Source organism: Lynx canadensis, chromosome A1 (assembly GCF_007474595.2).
Source record: "Lynx canadensis isolate LIC74 chromosome A1, mLynCan4.pri.v2, whole genome shotgun sequence".
NCBI classification, from domain to species: Eukaryota; Metazoa; Chordata; class Mammalia; order Carnivora; family Felidae; genus Lynx; species Lynx canadensis.
This window is the reverse complement of record NC_044303.2, coordinates 8,196,433-8,219,720: the sequence shown is the minus strand read 5'-3', so window position 1 is coordinate 8,219,720 and position 23,288 is coordinate 8,196,433. Positions and strand designations below refer to the sequence as shown.

Sequence of the window (23,288 nt, the reverse complement as noted above, 5' to 3'; positions counted from 1 at the left end):
TCAGCATGGAGACCGACATGCGGCTCAAAGTCATGAATCTCAAGATCATGACCTAAGCCGAAGTTGGACGCTTAACTGACCAAGCCACCCAGGCACCCCACACAGTACATCTTATTATATTCTTTTACTTTTGAACTTTTTGTGTTTAAATATAACATGGGTCTGTTGTAGAGAGAATATAGTTAGGCCATGCTTATTTAATTCATTCTGCCCATCTCTGCTTTTTCATGGGAGTGTTTAGTCCATTTACATTTAACATAATTACTGGTAAAATTTAAATCTGCCATTTTATTGTTTTCTATATATCTTAGGCCTTTTTGTTCCTCTATTCCTCCCTTACTGCCTTATTTTTTGTTATTTTAGTATCCCATTTTAATTCCCTTGTTTCTTTTATTATATATTTTTTAGTTATTTTCTTAGTGGGTGACACCATCTTTTACATTTACCTATGGAGTTGCCTTTACTGATACTCTTTTTTTCTCCTATGGATTTGAATTACTGTCTAGTTTCTTTTTGTTACAACTAGAAAGATTCCTTTTTTTTGTAGGATACGTCTGCTAGTGACAAACTGGTTTCTCTGAGATGTCTTAATTTTTTTTATTTTGAAGGACAGTTTTGCTGCATATAGAATTCTTGATTGTTCTTTCTTTCAGCACTTTAAATGTGTCATCTTACTACTTCTGGCATCCACGATTTCAGATGAAAAGCTAGCTGTTAATCTTACTGAGGATCCCTTTAACACCATGATTCACTTCTCTCTTGCTATTTTTTTTTTTTTTGGCTTTTGATAGCTTGACTGTGTAAGTGTACATCTCTGTGTTTATCCTACTTGGAATGTACTAACATTCCTGGGTATTCAGGTTGATATTTTAAATGAAATTTGTCAAGTTTTAGGCTATTGTTTCTTCAAGTATTTTTCTGTCTTTCTCTCTCCTGCTTCTGGGACTTCCATTATGGGGGCGGGGGGGGGGGGAAGCCTGTGTAATTTCAATTGACTTCCAAGTCCACTAATTCTTAGTTCTGCAAATTTAAATCTGTTGTTGACCCCATCTAGTCATTTTTTTCATTTCATTGTGCTTTACAACTCCAGAATTTCTATTTTGTTCTTTATTATCTCTCTCTCTTCACTGATATTCTCTATTAGGTAAGACATAATTTTCATACTTTAATTCTTTAAATGTGAATTCCTTTCACTCTTTGAACCCATTTATAATCACTGATTTAAAATGTTTGTCTAAATCAAAACCACACTCAGATATCACCTCACACCAGTCAGAGTGGCCAAAATGAACAAATCAGGAGACTACAGATGCTGGAGAGGAAACGGGAACCCTCTTGCACTGTTGGTGGGAATGCAAATTGGTGCAGCCACTCTGGAAAACAGTGTGGAGGTTCCTCACAAAATTAAAAATAGACCTACCCTATGACCCAGCAATAGCACTGCTAAGAATTTACTCAAGGGATACAGGAGTACTGATGCATAGGGGCACCTGTACCCCAATGTTTATAGCAGCACTCTCAACAATAGCCAAATTATGGAAAGAGCCTAAATGTCCATCAACAGATGAATGGATAAAGAAATTGTGGTTTATATACACAATGGAATACTACGTGGCAATGAGAAAAAATGAAATATGGCCTTTTGTAGCAACATGGATGGAACTGGAGAGTGTGATGCGAAGTGAAATAAGCCATACAGAGAAAGACAGATACCATATGTTTTCACTCTTATGTGGATCCTGAGAAACTTAACAGAAACCCATGGGGGAGGGGAAGGGAAAAAAAAAAAAAGAGGTTAGAGTGGGAGAGAGCCAAAGCATAAGAGACTCTTAAAAACTGAGAACAAACTGAGGGTTGATGGCGGGGGGGGGGGGGGGGAGGGAGGGGAGGGTGGGTGATGGGTATTGAGGAGGGCACCTTTTGGGATGAGCACTGGGTGTTGTATGGAAACGAATTTGACAATAAACTTCATATATTGAAAAAATAAAAAATAAAAAAAATAAAATGTTTGTCTACTAAATCCAATATCTGGACTCTCAGGGACACTTTTGGATTTTCCCTGTCCCTTCTTTCTTTGTGTGTGTTGAAAACTGGATTTTCAATAAACTCAGATTTCACTCTCCATCAAAGGTTTATTGTTGTTGCTGCCTATTGTTTTTGTTGATACTAATGCTGTGTATCCATTTCCAGGACTAATTCTATAAAGTCTGTTTTATCATATGTAGCTGCTTAAGTCTTTGTTTAGTTGCCTTTAGTGGCCAACTAATGATAAAACAGAAATTCCCTGGGGCACCTGGGTGGCTCAGTCAGTTAAACCTCTGACTCTTAATTTCAGCTCAGATCATGATCACACATCATTCGTGAGTTAGAGCCCCACATCAGGCTCTGTGCAGACAGCATGGGGCCTACTTGGAATTCTCTCTCTCTTCCTCCCTCTCTGCCCCTCCCCCACTCCCTCCCTCTCTCTCTCTCAAAATAAATAAGCATTGTTTCTAAACCAAAAATTTCTTTAAATGCGTTGAACTAATATGTCTCTCAGCCTTCATTGAGGAATTGTGTGTATGTAGTCACATTCTTTCTATGCTCTGATAGGCAGTTTACAACTCTCCCTTAGCCTTTTCTTCCTGCTTGTATAGAGAGCCTCAGTGTCACCCAGGGTAACAGATCAGGGCCTTCACAAGTCCTCGGCAAATGTATAAATTTTCACATGCGCAGGGGCCTTCTAGATTCTAAAACATATGTCAAAGCGTTTCAAATCCCACAGATACCTCCTATCCCAGTTATTCTTTTTAAGGTTTTTTTTGGTCAACCTCTTTCTTGGCAACCTCAACAGGTGTAGCCACCTCAGGCACCTGCAGTGTTAACTGCTGCTGAGTGTCTTTAAAAAAATGCCCTAAAGCTGTTCACACGAAATGAGTTCTGAATCAGGTGAAATATAAACAAGCTCTGAGGTACCTGGGGGGCTCAGTCGGTGAAGTATCTGACTCTTGATTTTGGCTCAGGTCATGATCTCAGTTTGTGGGATCGAGCCCTGCATCAGGCTCTGTGCTGACAGCACAGAGAATGCTTGGGATTTTCTTGCTCTCTCTTTCTCTGCCCCTCCCCTGCTAGCGTGCTCTCTCCCTCCCTTTCTCTCTCAAAATAAACTTAAAAAAAAAAAAAAAAAGAAAAACAAGCTCTGAGGATAGAGCTTTTCAACATTTGCCAGACAGGTCATATAGTGACAATTTTCTGAGAGTGGGGATTTTTGAAGAGCTCAGAACTTGTTCTCATCCCTCCAGTAGCATTTAGTTTTCAAGGCTACTGTACTAGGAGTTCACTGTTCTGAAATTCAGTCTTTTCTCTTGAATAAATGCTCCTTAAATTGTTGCAACTCTCTGATTTAACCCCAGAGTTCTAAAATAGTTTATTATGCCAATATTTGCCTCCATGAAATTTTGTTCTCTGTGCTGTTTTGCAGGGGAATATTTACTGAAAGTCCTTACTCTAATATTCCAGATGTGGTTCCAAGATAAGGGGTTTTTTTTTTAATAAAAATGCATGATGAATAAAATATCAAAATTTTAAGTTAAGACACAATCAGTGACAATGCTGTGCCGCTTCATCCTGGAGTCTGACACCGGAGGAAAAAATCAATACTGATTTTTTTTTTTAATTTGGTATTTTGCTCATCATGAATTTTTTGCACTAATCTTCTTTTATTTTTTTTTTAACGTTTATTTATTATTGAGAGACAGAGAGACACAGAGCATGAGCAGGGGAGGGGCAGAGAGAGAGGGAGACACAGAATCCAAAGCAGGCTCCAGGCTCCGAGCTGTCAGCACAGAGCCCAAAGCGGGGCCCGAACTCATGAACTGTGAGATCATGACCTGAGCCGAAGTCAGTCGCCCAACCGACTGAGCCACCCCGGCGCCCCTAATTTTCATTTTTAAATTACATTGAGAGATCATTTATTTTTGTTGCTTGCTTTTTGATACCTCTTTAAATTCCACACCTGAGACGAGTGTCTGACAGCCTCTCTCTGGTCCCAGCCTTAGACAAACGCAATTTTCAGACCACATCTCTGCTTTAAAAAAAAAAAAAAAGTTCTCCAAACTGAGATATTAGCTCTACTTCACTTTTATATTCCGTTACAATATCTTGGGTTGTTGTCAAAATGATAATCTAAAAATCTAGCAGAAAATTTTTAATTGGGAAGCCGAGGAGCAGAGGACAACGACGTTCTAATACGCTAACTTCCAAGTCTTCTAGGAGAGGTGTATTACCTCGCTCAGTACTAAGCTCATCAGGAGCTGCCAGTTAAACTAAAACAATACAGACTGTTGCACAGAAACACTGGTTAGAGTCTGTAGAATTTAAATATAACATGTCGCATATCTGCCATACAAATTTCCTAAGATATTAGGCAACACTAACAGAAAATGCATCAGCCTTACAAATATCAATTCCAACCAAAATTTTTTTGAGGAGAGAGAGAGAGAGAGAGAGAGACAAAGAGCGAGTGAGCGTATGCAAATGGAGAAGGAGCAGAGGGACAGAGGCTCCCAACCCAGCCGGGAGCCCAGTGTGGGGCTCAATCCCATAAACCCGTGAGATCGTGACCTGAGCTGAAATCAAGAGCTGGACAACTAACTGACTGAGCCACCCAGGTGTCCCCCAAAATCATTCTTTTACATGATTTTAGTTCTCGGGTTGGCATTCCCAGAAAATGAACTAATGGAAATCGAAGAATTGGGGCAAAAAAATGTGTTTGGCTTAGTATGTGGCAACATTTCCAACCTGAGAAGACAATTATTTGTATGGAGAGAAAGACTGTCTTGAGAAGCTATGTTGAGTGGGTCATTTCAAACAGCTTAGTATAAAGATAATTCTGGATGATTTGAGATTACTTCTATACTGCATCGAGCAGAGACAGTGTTCACATTAGCTTTTTAGATTAGTACTTTGCAGCAACAGTCTGGTGAAGTGTGGAAATTTAACTTCCCTATTAAGTGCTCATTATTTGCTTCTGCTGTTTTATTATCATTTCTTGTAATCCACGGCTCTATACGCGATGCTTTTTCCACTGTGCTTTTGGAAAACATTGAAAATCATGGTATCAAAATCAGCCTGTTTCTGGACAAATGTATTTCCCTTACTATAGTCTTTATAGAAGCTAATACACCCTGTTGGCTTTTCACTGCTGCGGGTGAGTCAAAGTTCCCAAAGTCAGTATCAACCTGTCATTGATACTGGCTTCGCCCTAATCACATACACCGCTGACTTACCTTTAATGACTGTGTGTCTACACATAGCTACACATCAGCAGCCAAAGCAGTTTCCCCTCCTCCAACCCTAGCTAACTCCAGGTGCCTTTAGGTCACTGGGTTCCCTCCAGCTCACTCTCCCTAAGCTCACTCTCCCCCTCCACGTTCCCTAAGAAAGAGCAGTGTGGCTTCCACTGCCAACATCCTGATTTAGCACAGTTCTATTTGTTCCTAGGGGACCGCAGGGAACCTAGGCACAAGTGCCAACTTCCTCCTGCAACGAGCCAATGGGAACCGTCAATGAGGACACACAACCTCCCTCCAACTCCCAGTTCACGTAATGGTGTAGACTGGATTCCATGTCCCCGAGAGGCCCTCGGTTGCAACTGGTCCCAAGCTACCATGCCACCCAGGGTCCCAAGAGAAACACCACCACCCACTCGCCTGACACGGCCTCAGGTTGCTGCAGAAGAGAGTCCAAGGGGAGGCCCAAGAAACCGCTACAGCCGTCGTGGGGAGGCACTGGCTATCGCCATCTGGCCTCCCTGATGGTCCTGCCACGTGCCAGTGGAGCTCTGGTCTGAGGGCCCTGTACCAGCCGTTACCCAGGGAGCAAAATGCTCCTCCCCCTTATGGCTCCTCCCCGATGGCTCTTTCTTCCATCTCCTTTAGGGCTCCACTCAATGTTCCCCCTCAGAGTCCCCCCTACTTGACACAACAATTCCTTGCCCTACATTCCTACCATGATTTACTTTTCTCTGTAGCACTACCCGTACCTGATCTACCGCATATCTATTTAAATGTACCTATTACGCTCACTGTAAGTTCCTCAGGGGCACAGTTTTGGTCTGTTTTGCTCACTGCTCTGTAAGAATACCTAATGCTGAGAACAGCACGTGTCTCAAGTTTTGGGCGGATGCTGTTAAAGCAAAACAAAGCCGGACGCTAAGGGCACTAGAGGCGGCTTGTATTCGGTATATACTGCAAAAGGGGAAAGAGACTTCAGGAGAGAACTGAGCTCACCTGCCATCTGGGTGACTGGGTGTTTTAAAAGAAGAACGGGGGAATAAGGAGGGGGAACAGGCAGGATACAAGCAGAGTCAAGGAAGCGGGCAGGGTGGCTGCTGCCCGTCAAGGCGATTAGGCCATCTGTGTCTGCTAAGTGGCACCTGTCAGAGTTAGGCTCCCACACAGACTGGGAGACAGAGGCTCTACCCTCCCTCGTGATTACATGTCAAAGGAATGGCTTTCAGGTCTTTGAGAAAGATACTCCTGGGTTGTAGGATGTACGTCTACATCTCGAAGGGGCAGGGAAAGGATTACGATTGTAAGTTTTTCTAATAAATACTTAACGAGAGGGAAGTCAGGGCACCCACGATCTGGTGTCGGCCAGGACAAAAGGTAAATCCTTTTTGGCAGCCTTGGGCTTTTCCAAACCGGAACTCCAGATGGGTGGGGCTGGGTCATCCCAGAGAGGAGGCCTTAGGCTGCTAGAAGCCAAGTGAGAGTTTTTCAAGAAGAGTCTTAGTGTTGGGGCGCCTGGGTGGCGCAGTCGGTTAAGCGTCCGACTTCAGCCAGGTCACGATCTCGCGGTCCGTGAGTTCGAGCCCCGCGTCAGGCTCTGGGCTGATGGCTCAGAGCCTGGAGCCTGTTTCCGATTCTGTGTCTCCCTCTCTCTCTGCCCCTCCCCCGTTCATGCTCTGCCTCTCTCTGTCCCAAAAATAAATAAAAAAAAAAAAATTTAAAGAAGAGTCTTAGTGTGTGCGTGGGAGGGGTGGGGGTGGGGTGGGTGCACAGGGGGAAGTGTGTCCCAGGCTGCAGTTCTTACAGGCCAAGGCTGAGGTCAAGAAGGGTCCTCAGAGGAGCCTCGCTACAGTTTGGTCAAAGAGAGGGTCTGGGGGGGGGGGGGGAGGGGGAGGGTGCTGGATGGATGGGGCACAAGGGTTGGAGGGAAAGGGGTCGAGATGTTAAGCTCCGAAGGCGCCCAAACTCAGATAGGAAGTAGAAAGCGTGTCAGAAAAAAAGGGAAAATCCTCCTCTCTTCTCAGCAGCTCCCTTTCAAACATTCCTGCCACGGGCCCAATCAGGCTGCTAATGGGGACAAGTCAACAGTCCACGCGAGTCCTTCCCGACACGCACTGGTTTCCCTCAGAATATTTTCCAGGCCTGAGTTTGTTCCCTGTTTAAAATTCATATTAGAGACAGATCCTAAGGAGTTTACAAAAAGATCTCCTAATGGAGCTGATGCTACCTGTTCTTATTAACTTTCTAGTAATGAAGCATCTCTTAGTAGTTAATTTTTTTTTTCTTCCTTCTCCCTTGACAGCCCGCCTCTGAGATGTGGAAGGGCTTTAACCCACTTTCTTCCCTTCCCCACCCCCGGCTCAGCTTTTCTCCACCTCCAACTCACACCCCCGGGGCCAGAAAAGCCCCGGTTCTGGTTCGTGCCACCAGGCAAAGAGTCGGTTCTCCAGGTAACCGCCTGATCTCAGTAGCTGCACATGGCCCGAGGTCACAGCACCTTGCACTGTTTCAGCAGGTCAGCTACAACACTGGCCCGATTTCGGGTTTTGTCTTTTCGTAAGACTGTGGATGTTAAAATAAGAAAAAGCATTTTTATAACTTAACATTCAAACACCACTGAGAGCCAGAGCAGACTGAGACTTTGTAGAGCGTCACATTTACATAAAAGGGGGGTGGCGGGAGTGTCCACCTCGTCTAAAAAGAATCCAAAACGCAAATATAAAAGTAGGCAGGACCAGGCGAATGCACGGCCAGTGGCCCTCCCAGGGGCTTGGAAGAAGCCGAATGAGGGGCCCTGAAGCTTAAGATTCATTAGCTTCCCGGTAAATCCGCCTCTGCTGGGAGAAATAAAAGACTAGAGCGGTTTATACCGCGGCATTAAAATCTCTAGAAAACCGCTAAGCATAACAGCGTTCTATTACCTCAGTCCTCTAGATGCTGTTCTTATCTCTCTCTCACAAACCTCCGTCCCTTCCGTTCCCTCTAATTTGGCCCCAGCAATTCATTATAAAAAGTACATGTGCCGGGCTGGGGTTGCGCGTCCTTCCCCTGTTTGGGCTCTAAGAATCCAGTAATGTGTCAATTACGTAACAGCCCAAACAGGGAGTTTAACAGAGTACAAAAAGCATAGTCGTGGTTCTTACATAAGCCTTCATAAACCATCCATAAGATCCGAGTATCTGGAATATCTGGAATTACATAAGGCAGACAAAAAACACTGACTCAGCAGCCAGGCCTATTTCCAACCTTAAAAACAATAAAAAGCATCTCGCACCTAATTTACTTCTCTATATTAACTTAAGTTTTTAATGAGACGAAGATGACCTTTAATAAGACTTGATTATCCTTTCACGTATCTTTTATCTGACACTACGACTCAACTTCACTGTTACCTCTGCACAAAGAAATGTCCCACTTTGGACTCCTCTACATATGTCACATGGAATTCCGGGTCTCTGAAAAACAACAACGATTTCTGCAGGTGTAGAAAAATAACCGAGGAAGATCTCTGGATACAAGACAACAGTGCACATGCTATAATTTTTCTTTCCGATGCCATTTTTTTTCTCTCCGAATTTTTAACCACTTATTTTTTTTTTTTTTTTTTTTTTTTGCCTACCTTAAGCCACTGTAGCCACACGTTGAGCTACGAAGTGGCAAATTAAAAGAAACAGTGCTACCCAATGGGTCTCACCCCACCGGGCTGCACGTCAGAATCACCGAGAGAGCTTTGACCATTACAAATGCCTCAACACCACCCAAAACCATGATCTATAAATTGAAAACAGAAAGGAATACTTGGGGTGAGGCACAAGAGGGGGTCCCCAGACATCAGAATTTCTGATGTTTTCTACCTCTGTCTTCTTCTTACCTGAAAAAAATAACCATATATATGAGTAGAGGTTTTCTTAAGAGGGAATCTTTAAGAACAGGTAGCTCATAATTACTAAGTTTCCATCAGCTATACAAATAAAATCATCCCATAGTTTGAAAGCCATCAAGGAGATCTGTGGGATCTTTTTATTTCTATCAATAAGGAGTCAAAATATTTTCACCAACTGTCTTAACAGCCTTTACAAAACCCATCTTATTTTTTAATGTTTTGCAATTCTACCTAATGAATTGAAAGAAGGAGCCCTATATTATCTCAAAGGGCACCTCAAGCTATGACCAGGCTTCCCTTCGAGTAAAGTTTTGGTCTGAAAACCTAGTTCTGACTTATCTTCAACCATTCTCCTCAGATGCTCTGGCAATCACTTCTATAACTTCACCAATGAGCAAATATTTTTTAAAGCACTTCTAGAACGGAGAGTACAGGCGCCTTTGGTACCCGGCCAGGAGTTCTTCTTTCCATGTTTGTATTTAAAATAGATTGGTAGTAACATCACTTGTGTGCCTGAAATTCCTTCTGTGCAGAGGCTCAGAATGAGAAAAAAACAAAAAACAAAACAAAAAAAAAAAAGCACCACTTCACTGCTTTGCCATTATAAAGCTCAAAGGAAATAACACATCATACTAAATTAAGACGAAGACACAGAACAAATTTCTCTGAAGCGGGGGGTGGGGGGGAAGGACTCGGCTCCCCTAACCCACCCTCCCTCCTGAAACGGGGGGTGCGGGCAAGGGTGCCACACGAGCCGCAAGACCGCGGCCCAAGCAGGTGACGCGAGCAGGAAAGAAGCAGCGAGCGCTGTGATGACCAGAAAAGCCAAATAAATACTGCGCTGCCCGGGGCCGGCTGCAATCTCTCCCCAACTCCGCGCACCTGCCCGCGAGCGGGTTCCAGAAGCCAGCCCCGCGCGACCCCGTCGGGCTGTGCGGAAGAGGATTCGCTCACCTGGGTGGGAAAGGGCCAAGGAAGATGTCCCAGAAGCCACCACTACCCTCAACGAGACTCGCATCCCGGACCGGGTGCGGACGCGCTTCCTCCGCGTCTTCCTCCTCCTCCTCCTCCTCCAGCTCGAGTTCTCTATTTACCGACGGGCGTGTACTCCGCTGACCGGCCACGGAGATCCCCGAAGCGGGGACCCCGACAAACTTGCCGGGAGAGGCCGGCGGAGGCGGCGCGGCCAGGGACGCCCCCGCACCTGCGGCGCGCTCTCCGGCACCGTCGCCTCGGCGGCCGCCCACGCCCGCCGGCAGCGCCGGCTCCGCGCCCCCGCACTCACCTCGCGCCGGCACCGCCCAGGCCGCCGCCGCCGCCCCCCTCCCGGCTCCGGCCGCTCCGAGGCCACCGGGGCCCGTCGACAGCGCGCCCGGGCGCGCCCCGCCTCGGCCGCCGCTCCTCCGGCCGCGTCGCCCGGACAAAGACGGGCGGCGGGGCGGGCGGCGGCGAAGCCCGAGGCTCGGAGCGCGCCGCGCCACCCGCGCGCCTCGCTCGCGAGGTGCGGTCGGCGGTGACAGCCCCCGGGGAGGCGAGCGGGCCCGCGCGGGAGGGCGGCGCGGGGCGGCAGAGGCGCGCACCCCCTCCCGGCCGCCCCGAGACGCGCACGCCGGGGCCCGGGCGCCTCCTCCCGGCCCGGCGCCCCGCAGACCGCAGCCGCGCCGCCGGGGAGCCGCAGCGCCCTCTGCCGGCCGCGGGGCCTCGGTGCGCGCGCCGTCCCGCTGCAGCTCCGTGCGGGCCCGGGGGGAGGCGGCCCTTCCGCGCCGCCGCGCTCCGCGGGCGACCCTGCGTCCCCCGGGCCCCGCCCCCCGGGGCAGGAAGGAGTAAGACTGGGGGGGGGGGGTGCGGCTTCGAGGAGCGGGATCTGCTGGATTTCTCTTAGGACGGAAGAGGGGGCAGCTTCCCATTCTAGGCAGCAGGAGGAATTTGGGGTCAGCGGAGGGGAAAAGCTTGGGAGGGCGGTGGGATTCCTGATGCACGAGGAACCCAAAGTTGATCCCTGGAAATGGCTGTAGAAAAAAGGCAGGCGTTTCCTTCTAGACTCAGGTTTGTGTCTGTGCCTAACACTGTCCGAGGGGTTCTGGAGAACTTGACGGATAACATCCTGACTTATAAACAAATACACGGGCTCCTCAAAGATTGTCCCAGGCCTGCCTGAAATGCTCTTGGCCTCCCTAAGCAGTGCACCTAGAAGGTTTTAAAAAGGCAACGGAGATCGGAGAGCTACTCCCTGTGGTTCAAGCGCAGAGGAATAAACGTTTCCCAGCATAAAAATGAAATGGTGTCGTTTTCCCTGTTAAGCAGTGTTTTATGCAAGTCAACTTTTTAACAAGCTGCACTACTTGGTGAGGGGAAATCATGAAGCAGCACCTTTTTTCCACGCGGCCTTTTGAAATCATTCTATCAGATCTCCCTTCTCCTCTGGAAAAATCTGGGGCAGATTTCATAGCTTTTTCTGTCGCTTTCAAGTGTTAACAAACAGGCTGATTCCCCAGTATTTTAAAGTCCAGTCCAATCGAAATCAAAACTGTAGTCTCATTCCACCTAAGCCTTCCCCATTCCCCCCGCAGCACCCACCAGCTGGGTATGACCCCAGCTCAGAAGCCTGCGTCTAGGGAATGGAAACATCTTTTCCTTCTTTGTCCTACATTCTCCAGCCGGCTCTGTGAAGGCTGGTTCTGCCAGGATGGCAAGGTGGGGGACGTCCCCTGAACCCTGCCCTGGTCCTCCCTTCCAGGTCAGCTTCTCTAGTGGTCCTCCTCGCACAGACCTTCTGCGGAGTCCCCAAGCTCCGGCAGGCTGACCTGGCTAGCTTCCACCACGGCCGCGCTGACCCACAGAGGACAGGTGGTGTGTTTGCCAATCCAGCTAGAAGTGCAGGTCACGGCACTGCGCTGCACCCCCGCCCTCTTTCTCTGGTCACAGGCTCCGGTGAGTCTCTCTCCTTGAAGTTTCTAATGTGGGATTCAAGCGGCCATCTCTGGGTTTGTGTACGTCCTCGAACCCCAAGTGAAACATGCCAGGCTCTCCAAGTCGTTCTCCAGAAGCGTGTCTGTCTTTGAATGAAGTGGCTGGGGTCTCCCCCTGTCCCTCAAAGCACCCCGTAATTCTCACGGCCAATCTTCTCCCTGGATCACTGTCCCCTTTTCCTTAAATTTGGGCTGAAAATGGCAGAACCTTTACTCAGTAATCACAGCGTCCAGCTCTTACCCCTTCCAGTCTACCACAGCACTCACGCCAAGGTCATACGTCCCCCTGCGTGGCTGAGCATGAGGGCATCGCTAGCACTGGGCCATTGCTGCCTGATGGAGGACTGATCTGACGCTCCGCCTTTGCTCCAGAACTCCCCACCACCCTGCGAATGCTCTCTCAAGATGTGGCTACACTCTGAAGCTCCTCGCACCCAATCTTCCCCCCTTCCCGCTCTCCCTTCGCGGGTGCCAGCCTTGAATAGTCTGAAGGCTGTCCTCACTTACATGCCAGCCTCCCCCTCCTGCCCGCACCACCCTGGGCAGGTGTTTTCTCAACATTTCTTTCCCACATCTAATCCTTCTTGGCATCTGCCTCTCAGAGGTCCCAAACTGGCACAGCCACCTATTGTTCCCAGCAGTTTATTCCAAGACAAGTCCCATTTTGACATGCGGTCATGCTTGTATTTAGAAGCTATGAACAGAAGAGTAGAGTATTCTCTTGAGGAAAAAAAAAAAATGATCAGCAGGTGTCTTAGCATAGGTTTCCTCCACCCCTCTCCCAAAGCAGAACCTGATAGAAGGACTTGGATGCAGAGAGATTATTTCGGTAGCTAAGCCAAGGAGCAGGAGTGTTGACATTGGAAAACCAAGACAGGGAAGTATGAAGAGAGAACAGAAAGGTGTGCCATCTCACTGTGTCATCAAGGTCACTGCTTGGGGGCAATACCAATGCGATGTCTGAGAAGCTTTCACGGTTCTCCCAGATTTGTCACCTCAAAGATGTGGGCTGAACACTTACCATCTGGCTCCTGTTGTCCTGAACTGGAATTGTCTTTGGGGCTTGCTTTAACTCCCACACACTTCCAGGCACCCAGGGCTTTAGCAGCCATCTTGAGGCCGAAACACAGAGCGACTCATGGCAGACGTACAGTGAGTGGGGCACTGTCAACTGGAGTCCCGGCTCACAAGGCACGTCCGTCAGAGCTGTGGGTCAGGGGAGCCGAGGAGATGTGGGCAAGGGCATCAAAAGTGCCTGCCCTTGCAGGTGTCAGGGGTATCTTCCCCGTTGCCTCGCCACGCTGAGGGGCACGTGGGTCAGCCAGGGACATCTGCCTGGTGCAATTCCACATTGCTGAAATGCCAGTGGAAAAAGACAAAGGAAGGAAGGGTAGAGTGGTGTTTGCAAGTCAGAACGACACTCGGCAGGAGACCGGTGTCCTAGTTCAGGCTGCTGCAACAATACCATACGCCGGGTGGTTTATATACAACACGCATTTATTTCTTCAGTGTCTGGTAAGGGCCCGCTTTCTAGAGAGCCACCCTTTTGCGGTCACCTCACAGGATGGGAAGGGTAAGGGAGCCCTCTGGAGTCTCTTCCAGAAGGGCTCATGGAATTCCTAGAAATGGAACAGTTTGCGCTTGAGGCTGGTACAGGCGGGCTCCAGCACCCCACTCTGTCGGTGCTCCAGAGCTCCCCCCCTCATGACCTAATCACCCCCCAGGGGCTCCACCTCCAAATACCAGTACATGGGAAGTTAGGTTCCAACACATGACTTTGGGGGGACGTAAACATTCGGACCACCGCAATCCGTTTGCCGCACAGCAGGACGTTATTAGGGTTTGGTGCCTGCGAGGAGGGCAGGGAACCAGGATTATTGGACAAAGAGAGTAATCAGATTGAGTTGCGCCCAACAAAGCCTCGGCCAAACCCTCGGGGAGCTGTGAGCACATACAGAGCGGTGTGCTAGAGCCTGCTGGTTCCGGCCCGGAAGCACAAATTGTTCCATTCCTAGGAATTCTGTGAGCCAGTTGTTAAACACAGCCATTACTAAAGATTAAATGATAGGAGCGCCTGGGTGGCTCCGTCGGTTGAGCGTCCGACTTCGGCTCAGGTCACGATCTCACGGTTTGTGAGTCCGAGCCCCGCGTCGGGCTCTGTGCGGACAGCTCGGAGGCTGGACCCTGCTTCGGATCCTGTGTCTCCCTCTCTCTCTGCTCCTCGCCCGCTCATGCTCTGTCTCTCTCTCGCTCAAAAAGTAAAATGAACATTAAAAAAAATTTTTAAGATTAAGTTATATAAACTTAGTGTTTTATCTATCTGTAGCTACATATATACATTATATACAATATATAATATTTTTTTTTAATTTTTTTTTCAACGTTTTTATTTATTTTTGGGACAGAGACAGAGCATGAACGGGGGAGGGGCAGAGAGAGAGGGAGACACAGAATCGGAAACAGGTTCCAGGCTCCAAGCCATCAGCCCAGAGCCTGACGCGGGGCTCGAACCCACAGACCGTGAGATCGTGACCTGGCTGAAGTCGGACGCTTAACCGACTGCGCCACCCAGGCACCCCTACAATATATAATATTAAAAACGAAGTTAGTAAACGCTCATGACTTCCATTACTTTGCTCCATGTGCACGTGTTCTTGAGTTTAATTACAGCCAGCCTATCCGTATGGTGGCAGTACTCTCTGATAGTGTGCTGTTAGGGATCCCTTTCCAACTCCACATTTAGTGCTATTCCTCTGGAAGCTTGAAATCACGGAGGGTGATATTTGCACCACAGCAGTTGGGTTTCCCACCCAGCCCCGAGAAGCCCAACACTTAAGAGCACACTACTGCGTATGTGACACGGGCAGAGTTGTCCCAGACTAGGCTAAATGGCCAGATCTTCACGTCCCCGCCCATGTCAGTCGCTGGCTGTGGGACTCTCTGAGGAAGGTGCGCTCTTGGGCCAGGAGGCTCTCTCCAGGCGCTGAAGGGGCCAGCCAGAGGTAGCTGCTCACTGCGTTCCTAGCAGCTGGGGCAACAGGCCCTTCAGGGAAGGGGAGCCCGGGCCACACTTCTCTGTATCCCCCATAACTGATATAAGGTCAGAGTATTTTCTTATTAATTTTAAAAACTTGCTATTTCTGAAGTTACATCCATTTTTTTTCCAATATTGTGTAGATGTGCCTTTTTTTTTTTTTTTTTTGGTTCATTCTGCCTAAGGTCTGTCTCCCCTTTGTCTTTTTTTTTTTTAATTCTTTAAGTTCATTTATTTATTTTGAGAGAGACAGCGACAGCACGAGCAGGGGAGCAGCAGAGAGGGAGAGGGAGAGAGAGAATCCCATGCAGGCTCTGTGCCACCAGCACAGAGCCCAATGCGGGGCTCAAACCCACGAAACTGCGAGATCATGACCTGAGTGGAAACCAAGAATCAGACACTTAACCCACTGAGTCACCCGGGTGCCCCTCCCTTTTGTCTTTTGACTTTATTGATTCTACTGTATTTTATTTACAATTTTATTAATTTCTGCTCTGATTATCATTATTTCCTCTCCTCTGTGTTCTTTGGGTTTATTCTGTGGTTCTTTTTCTAACTTCTCAGTTGAAAGCTTAGCCCATTAATTTTTTTCAGTCTTTCTTTTTTCAAATAAACTCCCACACATTTTTTTATGTGTGTTTTTGAGATCATTAAATCATAAGTTCTTAATTGCCATTTCAATCACTTTTTTGACCCATGGGTTATTCAGAAGTGTCTTTTTACTTTCTGAACATATGAGGGGGAGGAGCCAAGATGGCAGAACAGCATGGAAGTTTTTTGTGTCTCGCGTCCATGAAATACAGCCAGACCAACACTAAACCATCCTGCACACCTAGAAAACCGATCGGAGGATTAACACAACAATCTGCACAACCTGAACCACAGAATTCAGCAGGTACACGGTGTGGAGAGGTGAACTTGGGGAGCGAGAAGCCGTGGCGGGCAGGGAGCTGCTTTTGCGCGCAGAGAGAAGACAGAGAAGGGGGCGGGGGAGAATATGGGAAAAGCACCCCTTCCCAAAAGCAGCTGGAGGGAAAGTGGAAAATTACAAACAGCCACAGGGACTAAACTAAAAAAGGAGACAGGAGAAAGGAGAGAGTTTAAATTCCATTAAGACTATAAACAAGGGAAGCACAGAGTCTGCAACTCCACAGCTCGATGCCTGGTGATGCTCTGGGGGGAAGGGCGAATCCCCAAGAGCAGAGTGGGGTCCAGGAGGTTCTCAGGCCACACGGGGAAAAGGGGTTCCACTGCTGGAAGGAGTGGTAGAGACTGTTGAAGCCACCTGGTCCCAGAAGACCCCAGAAGGCAGCCACATTCGCTGGTGCTGGAACAAGGTCGTTAAGGGTGAAGCCTGGTGCCAGATGTGGGTTGTGATTTTCCATAATCCCTGAAATGCTGCTGCTACACTGTCTCGCGAACTTTTGCTGGGATGGGCTGGCACCTGGCCGCAGTCTCGGGGCACCGACAGCAGCAGGGTCCCGCAAGCGTTCCTGGGTGCAGCCGACATTCGGCCATTGCTCATTCAGCCATTGCTCGGTGAGACCCTCCACAGAGGGGCGGAGCGGGTCAAAGTCACAGTCCCTCAGAAGCGGGGGGCCGGGGATGGCAGCCGCATCTGAGACAAAACTCGGGAGGGAGGTGCTGCCTGGGGCTTGGTCACGGACGGTGTGGAAATGGGGAGTGGACGGAAGCCAAAGACGGGGTGCGTGATTGCTGATCGGGGAGAATGGAGTTCCGATACTAGAGACTGGGTAGCTGGGTGATGCCATTTTCACCGCTCCCGCGCATGCGCATACGCACCTATGAATGCCGCAACAATCCACCCCAGTAGGCTAGCAGCGCCATCCAGTGGAGGACAGAGCCATTACGCTAAGTCCCGCCCAGGTCTCACTGCCTGCTTAGTTTATGGACTATAAAGCACTTCATAGTTTGACTTCTAGGGGAAAATGAAGTAATTTCAGTCATATTTCAGTCTGTTAGCTGGTCCAACTCTTCAATTTTCTCTTTTTTTTTTAAATCTTTGTTGTTTCTTTTCTTTTTCTTGAATACAGAAAGAGAAAAAATTCATTTTTGTTTTCAATTTTTATTAAAAATATTTTTCTTTAATTTTTAATTTTTTCTACTATATTTCTTACTTTTGTGTAAATTTTTTCAAATTCTATTTTACTTCGATCATTTCATTTTCGTCTACTTCATTCAGTGTATTCATTTTTTCACATTTTCAAATGATTTCCTTTTTTTTTTCTATTCTTCTCCTTTTTTTCTCTAATCTATCAAACCACTTTCAATACCCAGACCAAAACACAACTAGGATCTAGCATCATTTGTTCGATTTTGTGTGTGTGTGTTTTTAATTTTTTAATTTTAATATTTTTTTAATTTTATTGTTTTATTTTAATTTTTTTCTACCTCATAAATCCCTTTTCTCCCTTCAAAATGACAAAATGAAGGAATTCACCCCCAAAATAAGAGTGGGAAGAAACAACAGCCAGGGACTTAACCAACACAGATACAAGCAAGATGTCTGAACCAGAATTTAGAATCACGATAATAAGAATACTAGCTGGAGTTGAAAATAGATTAGAATCCCTTTCTGCAGAGATAAAAGAAGTAAAAGCTAGTCAGGGTGAAATAAAAAATGCTATAACTGAGCTGCAATCTCGAATGGATGCCACAGAGGCAAGGATGGATGAGGCAGAACAGAGAATCAGCGATATAGAGGACAAACTTATGGAGAAAAATGAAGCAGAAAAAAGAGGGAGATTAAGGCAAAGAGCACGACTTAAGAATTAGAGAAATCAGTGACTCATTAAAAAGGAACAACATCAGAATCATAGGGGTCCCAGAAGAGGAAGAGAGAGAAATAGGGGTAGAAGGGTTATGTGAGAAAATCATAGCGGAAAACTGTCCTAACCTGGGGAAAGACACGGACATCAAAATCCAGGAAGCACAGAGGACTCCCATTAGATTCAACAAAAACCTACCATCAACAAGGCACATCATAGTCAAATTCACAAAATACGCAGGCTAGGAGAGAATCATGAAAGCAGCAAGGGAAAAAAAGTCCTTAACCTACAAGGGAAGACAGATCAGGCTTGCAGCAGACCTATCCACAGAAACTTGGCAGGCCAGAAAGGAGTGGTGGGATATATTCAATGTGCTGAATCAGAAAAATATGCAGCCAAGAATTCTTTATCCAGCAAGGCTGACATTCAAAACAGAAGGAGAGATAAAAGGTTTCCCAGACAAACAAAAATTAAAGGAGTTTGTGACCACTAAACCAGCCCTGAAAGCAGTTTTAAGGGGGACTCTCTGAGGAGAGAAAAGATGAAAAAATAAATACATAAATAAATAAAGACCAAAAGAAACAAAGATTAGAAAGGACCAGAGAACACCACCAGAAACTCCAACTCTACAAGCAACATAATGGCAATAAATTCATATCTTTCAGTACTCACTCTAAACATCAGTGGACTCAATGCTCCAATCAAAAGACATAGGGTAACAGAATGGATAAGAAAACAAGATCCATCTATATGCTGTTTACAAGAGACCCACTTTAGACCTAAAGACACCTTCAGATTGAAAGTAAGGGGATAGAGAACCATCTATCATGCCAATGGTCAACAAAAGAAAGCCGGAGTAGCCATACTTACATCAGACAATCTAGACTTTAAAATAAAGACTGTATCAAGAGATGAAGGGCATAATATCATAATGGGGTCTATCCACCAAGAAGCCCTAACAATTATAAACATTTATGCTCCAAATGTGAAAGGACCCAAATATATAAATCAATTAATCACAAACAGAAAGGGGCGCCTGGGTGGCGCAGTCGGTTAAGCGTCCGACTTCAGCCAGGTCACGATCTCGCGGTCCATGAGTTCAAGCCCCGCGTCAGGCTCTGGGCTAATGGCTCAGAGCCTGGAGCCTGTTTCCGATTCTGTGTCTCCCTCTCTCTCTGCCCCTCCCCCGTTCATGCTCTGTCTCTCTCTGTCCCCAAAATAAATAAACAAATTTATTTAAATATAAAAAAATAAAAAAATTTAAAAAAAAAATCACAAACAGAAAGAAACTCATTGATAGTAAACATAAGAAGCTTTTTTAGATATCTTTTAGAGATTCGCTTCTAGTTTATTTACACCGTGGCCAGAAAACATGGTCTGTTTGATACAGACTCTTTGAAGTTGATGGAGACTTGCTTTGTACCCTTTTCATAAATACGCCATGCTCTTCAGAACAATGTGTATCTTCTAATTTTTAGGTTCAGGTTTCTAAGTATGTTCACCGGGTCGAGCTTTTAAATTTGCAGTCCAAATATTCTGTATCTTCTCTAATATTTTGTCTCCAACAGCTCTCAGTTACTGATGGGGAATGTTGAAATCTCCAGCTATAATACTGAATTTGTCCATTTCTCTTTACAGCTGCTGCTCTGTGTACACAGAAGCTATGTTATTAGGGGCAAACAAGTACCCAAATGTTAGACAGCCCTAGTAACTCATATATTTTTACACTATGCAGTGGCTCTCTTTCTCGCTAATGCTTTTTACCTTATATTTTCTTCTGATATAAATATTGCCAGAGAAGCTTCCTCTGGGTTAATAATAGCCATATATCTATCTTTTTCTGTCTTACCCTCTCAGTGTTGTATTGGGTGTGTTCTCTATAAATTTGCAATCTCTGGTTATTTCTAGTCAGCCTAACGACATCTGTCTTTTCATTTGTGAATATACCTCATTTAATTACTTATGTAATTACTTATATAATTACTTTGGAATTGTATCATTTTTTATGTAATTGAACCATATAATTTGTGCTTTCTATTGGTCTTTGCTTATTTCGCATCTTCTTTTTTTTCTTTTCTGTCTCCATTAGATTGAGAGAAAATCTTCATTGTTTTATATTTCCTGTTATAGAAGTTATACACTCTATTTTCTTTCTTCCAGTAGTTAGCCTTAAACTATTAACATGGATAGGTAACTGGAAATTCTCATTTTTTATGTCTCTGTGCTTCTAATGAACAATAAAGGACTTTTGAGCAATTAAACTCCATTTACTCCCTGCCCATATGATCTCATGCAATATGTCAGTGGATTTTTTACAATGCAAATTAGACAGTGTTATTATTATTTTATAGTCAGTGTTTGCTTACCAGTCCTTCTCGAAGCTCAGATCTTCCTTCTGGGATCCATTTCCTTCTTTCTGGAGCACATCATCAAGAATTCCTTTGTGAATGCTTACCGGCAATAAACACCTCCCAGTCTGATTCCCTGAAGATATCCTTATTTCATTTCCATGTCTGCACAGTTGTCATCCATGCCTACGATTCTAGGTTAACAATTACTTTCTCTCCCGGCTTCCATTGCTGCTTTGGTGAAGTTGGCTACCCGTCCAGGTGCTATTCCTTTGGGCATGACCTGTCTCCTCTCCATCTGCTTTGAAGATCTTCCCATCGTCTTCATTGTTCCGCAGTTCGCTTCTTCACATCTAGGTGCAGATTTTGTTTTATTCTTCCTGTTTGTGATTTACTGTGCCTCCTGTGTCTAAGAATTCTTGTCTTTTACCAATTTGGGGAAGTTCTGCAATACTATCTCCTCATGCTGATTTTCCCCATTCTATCCTTCTGGAGTTCCAACTGAATGCACATTGTACTTTCTTATTCTAGTATCTCTTGGTCTGTTTTTCTTATTAACCATTTCTTTTTCTCTCTGCCCTCTCCTCTCTGTCTGGACCCTTTACAATTCTTTCACACCTCCACTCCACCTCACACATTTCTCGTTAATAGTGTCTGTTCACATTAGTTTCATTCCTTAAACCTTTCTTAATGTTCTCTTTGATTCTTCTTCATTTCTTAATGTTTCTGTTTTCATTTCTTCACATTCTAGTTGGTTCCTTTTCAAATGTATGTGTGTTTATTTTATCATCTTTTATTCTTTTCTCATATTTTTGATGCTCTGCTTAATTTTAGCAAACTTGTTAAGGATACTTCGAACTTTTTTACATTTGATCATTCCAATACCTGAAGTCCTTGGGGGGGTCTAGTAATATTATTTGTTTTTCCTGCTCACTCTCACTGGTTGTGGGTGCTTTCCTCCTATATTTGATAATTTTTTATTTAGAAATTGTATTTGGTTTCCTTCTGGACTTCTTTTATTGATGGGTGGGTCTTTTTGTAATTAGGTAGCCCTTAGAGTCTTAATTAACTAAGAGGTCTCAACATTAAAAGCCATTGTTAAACAACAACAGAAGGGCTCATAGACAGAACACATTGTGGTTGCCAGAGGTAAGGGGTGGAGGGGTGGGGGAAACGGGGAAAGGGGATTGAAAGGTACAACTTCCAGTTATAAACTAAATACATCCTGGGCATATAATATACAGCATGGTGACTACAGTCAATAATACCGTGGTGCATATTTGAAAGGTGCTAAGAGAGTAGATCTTAAAAGTACTCATCACAAGAAAAATAAGGTTTGTAGCTATGTGTGGTGATGGATGTTACCTAGACTTATTGTGGTGATCATTTCACAATCTATACAAATATTGAATTTTAAAAGACTCATTATAGAGTTAGTCACTGCTCCAGATGACTTATGCTCAAACTTTCTGGGTTCTGATAAAATGCATCTGAGATACGTCCCAGTGCACCACTCACATCTCTTACACTTTCCATTAAGTCCAGTCGATCACAGGATTCCCCTTATGGCGGTGGCCGGCAGTCATTTCTATGAAGAGTTAATACACAGTCAGGTAGTGGAAGAAGCTACGGTCTCTTCTGTGGCATCTGTTCCCTAGAAGGTCACTGAGAATCAGCATCTTCTTCCTCTAATTCTCATTCTAGATTTTCTTTACCTCTGCTGGGACTCTGACCAGGCTAGGTTGCTGGGGTAACCTGACCTTCCTCCCTAGGGTCCTGACTCTTAGTCGTTTTGCCTGGGTTAAGCCATGACCACTACAATTGCCCACTCGTTGCTACGTTGCTGGGCATGGAAGCCCCAAAAGGTGCCCAGTGAGTCCCAGGCATACTATCTTTTTTGTCTCCGCTGTATAGCAACAATTCTAGCTCCTTGTGATAACCAGGATCAATATCTCCTGCCAGAACAGTAACTGCTCCCCTTGCCTGTTGGCCTATGGCCATGGGAGTCTCAGAGTGACCAGATGGTAGTTGTAGCTTCAAGCTCAGTGGAATTATTACAGTGAGTCCGGGCCTCTAATCCCACAAAGTTCAAGGTTTCACAGGAAGCATGAGTGGGTCACTGAGAGTGTTGGTAAGAGGGTCTAGTTCTACCAAATGGTTCCTGGACCAATATACTTTGGCTATTGATTACACAGTACCACTCACCTAAACCAATAGCACACATACCACTGTGAAGAACTACAAAATCAATGTGTGTGTGTGTGTGTGTGTGTGTGTGTGTGTGTGTGTGTGTAAGCTATTTTTCTGCTCAGGCTGAGCTGAGAGCTGACTCTGGATACCAGCCTGGGGGCAGTGGAGGGATGGTGTGAGTGGACTTTGAGGAGAACAGCATAATTTTGTGAGGCATTTGCCTTAGGTGAAATTTTAACAGACAATCAAGCCAGCAGAAACTTCTGTCCTCTAGCAAGAGGCACGGGGCTGCTTCTACCAGTCCCGATGGTTCTAGGAAGTCTGGAGGTTCTAAAGAGTCAATCTTGCCAATGCAAATATCTCTATCTCAGATTCCAGACCCCACTTGTTTCACATCAGGGCCCGACTTTGATATGAGAGACCCGCTGAGGCTATGCTTCAGTCTCCCTGTCACTCTGCCACAGTCCTCGTAATTATTTTTGCCCCAAACTGCTAAGCCCTAAATTTACCCAATTTCTCACGGTTGTCCTCTGCATATCAGAATCCTAGTTATTTTGATGCTAATGCATGCCAAGATTGTCATTCTCAATTTAGACTAGCAAAGGAGTCCTTATTGCTGTCTAATGAAATAGGGACCCAGTCAAAATCCCATCCCAAGGATCTGCTTACTTCTAGAACTGCATGGAATCCTCTGAAAGCAGAGTCTGAAAAGGAAGAAACAAACAAAAAAACCTTGTGTTCAGGGAGCTTATCGGACAAGTGATCCCGAGAATCAGCTATTTGGAAGGGAGTTGTAGAATACGAA

At 45.7% G+C, this 23,288-nt stretch overlaps 1 protein-coding gene across 2 annotated transcripts in view; it reads right to left on the bottom strand.

Annotated features, from left to right (window-relative positions):
* MTUS2 (microtubule associated scaffold protein 2) overlaps positions 1–10,314 on the bottom strand; it is a 570,271-nt gene extending 559,957 nt beyond the window's left edge. For both annotated transcript variants that reach the window (XM_030308514.1, XM_030308551.1), the window contains exon 1: positions 10,108–10,314. The gene's annotated coding sequence lies outside the window, so the exon portion shown is untranslated. The remainder of the gene's footprint in view (positions 1–10,107) is intronic.
* Positions 10,315–23,288: the final 12,974 nt, after the last annotated feature.